Genomic DNA, 5,995 nt, shown 5'->3' with positions numbered 1-5,995 from the left:
TACAGATAATTGTGTAATCATAAAAGACATTATAAATGTATATTTCTTTTTCTTTCTTCCACTCCCTGATTTTTAAAAAGCAATCATACAAAACCATATGTACTTACTTGTATTTTTGGATCTATGATATATAGAAATGAAACAGATTCATCAATAATAGCATAAAGGAGGTGGCTGGAATAAAGCTGTGTTGAGCTAACAAAATGACTCCATATGGTAACACGATTGACAGGAACCAACAAAAAGAATCAAAAATAGGAAATATAGGTTTGAATATAACAAAAGCTACAAACATACTTTCTTCTTCTCTTGGCTTCTTTAAAGGGCATAAAATTACATAACAGCAATATAACAATGTGTTGTTGAGTTTGTAACATATGTAATATGTTAAGCAAATACCATAAGAAGATGTGAAATTAAACAACAGGATGAGACATTCCTAAATCTTTCTAGATTCAACTTAATATAAAAGTAATCTCAAACAGATCCTGATCTGATATACATGGTGATCTCTACTAACCATTGAGGATTAACTCCAAGAAATACAAGGAAAATAATTAAATTAACTATGTCCAACTGGAAATTACTGAATGCAAAATAAAGAAGCAAAGCGTGAAAGGAAGGCTGGATGCAGTGGCTCACGCCTGGAATCATAGCTACTTCACAGGCTGAGGTTGGGAGGATTGCCATGCGAAGCCAGCCCAGGCACAAAGCTCATAAGTCCTTGTGTCAGCTCATAGCTGGGTGTGGTGGCGTGCATCCCTCATCCCAACTACCTGGGAAGTGTGAGAAGGAGGATTTTTGTTCAGGGCAGCCCAGGTAAAATGTGAGACTCTATTTTTAAAATAACTAAAAGCAAGAAGGGACGGAGGTGCGTGGCCCTGCGTTCAAAACCCAGTACTACCCTAAAAAATAAGTAGGAATGGAGAACGATTAGAGACCTATAGGAAACAAATATGAAAATGACACACATCAAGTCACGCGCTGTGTGATGCTTCTTTAGCCAGTGACAGGTGACGCATGCAATGGTGTTCCATCAGATTATAATGAAGCTGAAACCTTCTGCTGCCTAGCGATGCCATAGCCATTGTCGGGTTGTGGAAAAGACACATTTCTCTCATATTTGTGTGCTGCTGGTGTAAATACACCAGCAGACATCGACATGTAATTACATACAGCATATACGCTAGCTGGTATGGTATTAAGTAACTATGTGACTGGTTATATGTTTGTTACCCTCTAGTTTCTACTGCACCTAGAAGAGTGCACACCGTGTCTTTTTATTTATTTATTCAGGTGGGTTGTGAGGCTTGAACTCTTGGCCTAGGCAGCACCTCAGCTTTTCAGCTCAAGGCGAGCACTCTATCAAACCCCAGGACCACTTCCTTCCTCATTTTTCTGGTGACAGTACTGGGGCTTGACCTCAGGTTCTCCCACTCTTGCTTGGCGTTTTATTCAAGGCTGGCGCTCTACCACTTGAGCCACACCTCTACTTCTGGCTTTTTGCTGGTCTCAGATTTGTCTGTCCAGGCTGGCTTTGACTCTCAATCCTCAGATCTCAGCCTCCTGAGTAGCTAAGATTACAGGTGTGAGCCACCAGTACCCATTTTTGGTCTGTCTTCTGATTACACAATAGATCTCATTGTCAGGAAACACATGCACCACTCAGTCTTCGACATTCACACAACAATGAAATCACCCATGAATCCTTTCTCAGGATTTATCCCCATCATTCATTGACATCCAGCTATATACTGCTAGTAACATTTAATCAGGATGGACGAAGCAAACTAATTTCAAACACAGCAACACAGCGACAATGCAGTACTGCAGTGCGTGCTGGCCATAGGAGACACACATAAGGCCCCCAGATCCAGACAGGTTGAAGACGTTTCCCGCTTGGCCACATGGAGGCGCACAGGAGCAGGCACCGCTGACTCAGTTCTCAAACCCTTACCCGCATCTTACACTGGAGATGTAAGGTGGATATTTTCTAGGGTGCAATCATTTTTCAGATTCGTACAATGGTGATAACATTCACTACCATATACCTAGGACCTAGGCCTCAGTTTCCCTGTATTTACCATGGGCCAGAGCCTTCCCAGCTCTGACTCTCTTCTTGGGAGCTTATTGAAATAGGGGCTCCATTGTCTCAAACACATGTCTCTTGTGCTGCCCCAGCTCCACTCATTTCTGAGTCATGTGTATTCAAAGAATCCCTCCCCCAAAAATGCATATTCCTTTATGACTGGGCTATTCTTACGTAGTTCTCAAATTTGGGGTTTGGAGAGGGACACAGAGAACAGTGCATTTGTTTCCTGGGGCTGCCCCTGTGCCAATCACCACACACCAGAGCGTGTAGAACAGCAGCAACGGGTCTGTACGCAGCCGAAGGTCCACAAGTCCACATGCAGGTGTCACCACTGCACCAGTCCCGCTCAGACCCCAGTGGCAGTCCTACCTTGCCCCTTCCTGAGAGCTCCTTGCCTGGAAGCATCCTCGCTCTTCAAACTCTGCATCTGTCTTCAATGTATTTCTCCCTGCGCATCTCGAGGACCCCCTTCACTGTCCCTGTGAGGTCACTGAATCCAGGGTCCACCTGAATTCAGTATGGCTGTCCCAGCTCCATCCCACCTTGGTTGGGAGCTGACAGTAAAGCTCAAAGGTCATCTGGACCCCTGTGCTCGCTTAAAGGCACATACAAGGAACTGGCTCATTTAAAAGACACCAGGTGCCCGGGATTGCTTTGCTAGGTCTGAGGTTTGTTGTAAATTTTCCTTGTTTTTCTGGACTATAGTAGAACGGCCTGAGTGTGGGGGCCCACGAGGATGCACCTGCCACATGTGTGGAACTCCCAATACCCAGGCTGCTCCCATGTTCTGAAGAGGACGACCTTACGAGATACTGACTTTTATATATGCCCAGGAATTAATTGAACTGCTTTGGCCATTTCTAACTGTGGTGGGACTGATGTTTATTACTGTGCTGGGTGGGGATGTGAGGTCACTGGGACGGGCTCTTGGATCATGCACAAGCGCCCTCCCTGTCCTTGTCTGGAGAATCTCGACCCCCAGACTTGCCTCGAACCCCCTGCGTGGCCAATGCTATCCTTACCAATGGAATCCTGTTAAAATAACCTTTGCAGGGGAGGGAAAAGGATGACTAACTGGGAGGTGGGTCTGCCATTAAAACAAAAAAGGGGGAGTCTATAGGGCACATGGGCAGCAAAGACGGCGCTGAGAGGGAGCGGAGTGGGCAGAGCCCGATTTGCTTTACGTTCAGTGCGTAACCAGCCTGTGGAAGCTTAGGTGCATAATAGGGTGTGACCTTGACAGTGATTGGTTCCTTTTCCTCCCCTGCCATGCCACCCGCTCTTTTTTTGCTTTAAAAAGTGCTTGCTGTGTGTTAATAAACGAGTTTCCTGCTTGACTTGACTCCCCACTGCATCTGATTATCCCCGGAGGCCGGGGAAGGGGCAAGCGGCCGCACTTACCTTTCCTCGGACCCCGTCTGTCTTTCATGGGACGGATGAAGACCCGACACCACCTGCCTTGCATTGGCTCTATTTCCATGTAGGCCACCAGGTTCTGAGGCTTGGGATTGCAACTTTGTTTTCGTCTTCTTGAGACACAACACAATCCACAGGCAGCAGGGACAGGAAAGAGGAGCCATCTCTCACTGAGTGTTTCTACAGCCCCGGCTTTGGTTAGCTATTGCAACACTGTTTTTTTGGGTTGCTTTGGAGTTTTTTTTTTTTTGTGCCAGTACTGGGAGCTTAAACTCAGGGCCTGGGTGCTGTTCCTTATTTATTTACCTATTTATTTATGCTCAAGGCTGGTGCTCTATCACTTGAGCCCAAATCTCCACTTCTGGCTTTTTGCTGGCTAATTGGAGATAAAGAGTCTCAAGGACTTTCCTACCCAAGCTGGCTTTGAACCATGATCCTCAGATCTCAGGCTCCTGAGTATCTGTAATTACAGACATGAGCCATGAAAGTTGTGTGTACATGCGTGCTTACTGCTCTTGCTTCACTTCTTCAACAACAGCTGGCGCTCCACCTCTTGAGCCACGTCTCCAGTCCATGTGGCACAACCCTGTAGCAGAGGGGTCGCTGTCCTCAGCTTATCATGAGAACACCATGGCTCTGAAGAGTCCAGTGACTGACTCAAGGTTACCAACGTGTGAGTGGCGTGACTGAGATCCAACCCTACGTCTCGCAGTGTCCAGATGTTTAAAGCCACGCTGGCTGCGTCAGATCACCGACCCCTTCCCAGGAGTTCTGAGACTTCAGACTCACGTCCCCAAGAGACACTCATCACGCAGCAGGCCTCGGGCCAAGCGGGGAGCAGCAGGTGCACCTTACAACTGCCAGGGCCGAGCACCTCCGGCCTCCACACACGGATGGATCAACAGAAGGATGGCTTTGTTATAAATGGAGTTCTGTTCCCCGCTGGGAGCAGGGCCCGGGGGCTAAGAAATGGCTCTGTGATTCATGGACACATCGCCTGGCTGCCCAGAGGACACCAAAACAGGAGATGGACTGGAGAGATGCATAGCTGGAAGCTGAGCTGGCATTTGATGCTGTGCCCGGGCTTAGCCGGGAATTCCAGCATCAGAAGGGACGAGCTGGCAGGGCCCCAGAGGGTGTCTCCAGGGAAGGAGCTGTTCAGTGGTAGGAGCCACCGAGGCCCTGGTCAGGTGGGAAGAGCTCAGAGTGCACCCTGAGCCTTGGGGAACATCTCCCACACCACTACCTGTGTCCCACAGGCCCTGGAGCACAGGGTACCAACGGGCCAATTGGGGGCTGGGAGGCCCACACGGGGCTTTGACTCACAGCCCAGGCACCTGCAAGTGTGTGCTCTGGCGGAGATCCAAGCTTCCCTGCAAGGCTTCAGCTGGCAGATTGGTTTCTGAAAGAAACTCAGCATGGAAGCCCAGAGAAGGGTGCCAGGCAGAGCCATGTCTCCGTTTATGGACGTGGTCCGTGGGTGAGCACCCTGGGACATCAGCCTGAATTTTCAAAGCCTTCACTCTTGCTGTAGGCCCAGTGCCCAAAGGTCAGCCCTTGTGTGGACCCAGCCTGTGCTACCCCAGCAGGAAGATGGCACAGGCTGGATCAGGGATGGCACACGGAAAAGCAGGAGGTAGGGGCAGTTCGTGTTTGCTGATTCCTCACAGCAGGTCTCTCTGCCCAGCCTCGCCGCCGGCAGCAGTTGACAGTTGACCTGTTTTTGTCACTTTTTGGTTTCCTGAAAGAATTCTTTTCCCAGATCAAGGGCATCACGGAGGGTGTGGCCAACAGGCTGCCATTGGCTCATTGTGGTTTCTGGGAAAATCCCCTTCCAGCTGGTGAGCAGGGCAGTGATGGCAGGGCCTCCATCTGGAACATTCCTGGCGCTGTATGGTTTGGGTTGTTTTTTGTCAATTGTGGGGCTTGAACTCTGGGCCTGGGTGTTGGTCCTGAGCTCTTCGGCTCAAGGTGAGTGGGCTACCACTTGAGCCACAGCGCCACTTCTGGTTTTCTGGTGGTTTATTGGAGATAAAGTCTCACAGACTTTCCTGCCCAGGCTGGCTTTGAACCATGATCCTCAGATCTCAGCTAGGATGACAGGTGTGAGCCACCAGAGCCCAGCTTGGTTTTAGTTTTTAACTTTAACCTTTGCTGTTCCTATTCTCTATAATAATCAGCTGAATGTCTGTCTTCTTCCCAAAGACCTACAATTCCATCGGAGCAGGGTGATGACTGCTGCTCTGGAACCCAGGACCAGCACCTAGAGGGAGCGCTCATCCTGTGGACTGACATTCTCCCAACGCACGCCCCGTCTGGAGTCACAGTGTAAAGACAGGCGTGGAGTATCTACCACACCCTGGGAAGCAAGTGCCGAATTCCCTCACACAGGGCCTCAGGCCTTCTCAATGACCTTGAAAGCAGGGGTGGGTGGGTGCTGGGGGGGTGGGGGGGTGGAGATGACTCTCTTCACTGGGCCCAAGGTGG

This window comes from Dipodomys spectabilis, unplaced genomic scaffold (assembly GCF_019054845.1).
Source record: "Dipodomys spectabilis isolate Male_0828 unplaced genomic scaffold, ASM1905484v1 ptg000066l, whole genome shotgun sequence".
In the NCBI taxonomy this organism is placed as follows: domain Eukaryota; kingdom Metazoa; phylum Chordata; class Mammalia; order Rodentia; family Heteromyidae; genus Dipodomys; species Dipodomys spectabilis.
This window is presented reverse-complemented; position numbering follows the sequence as displayed.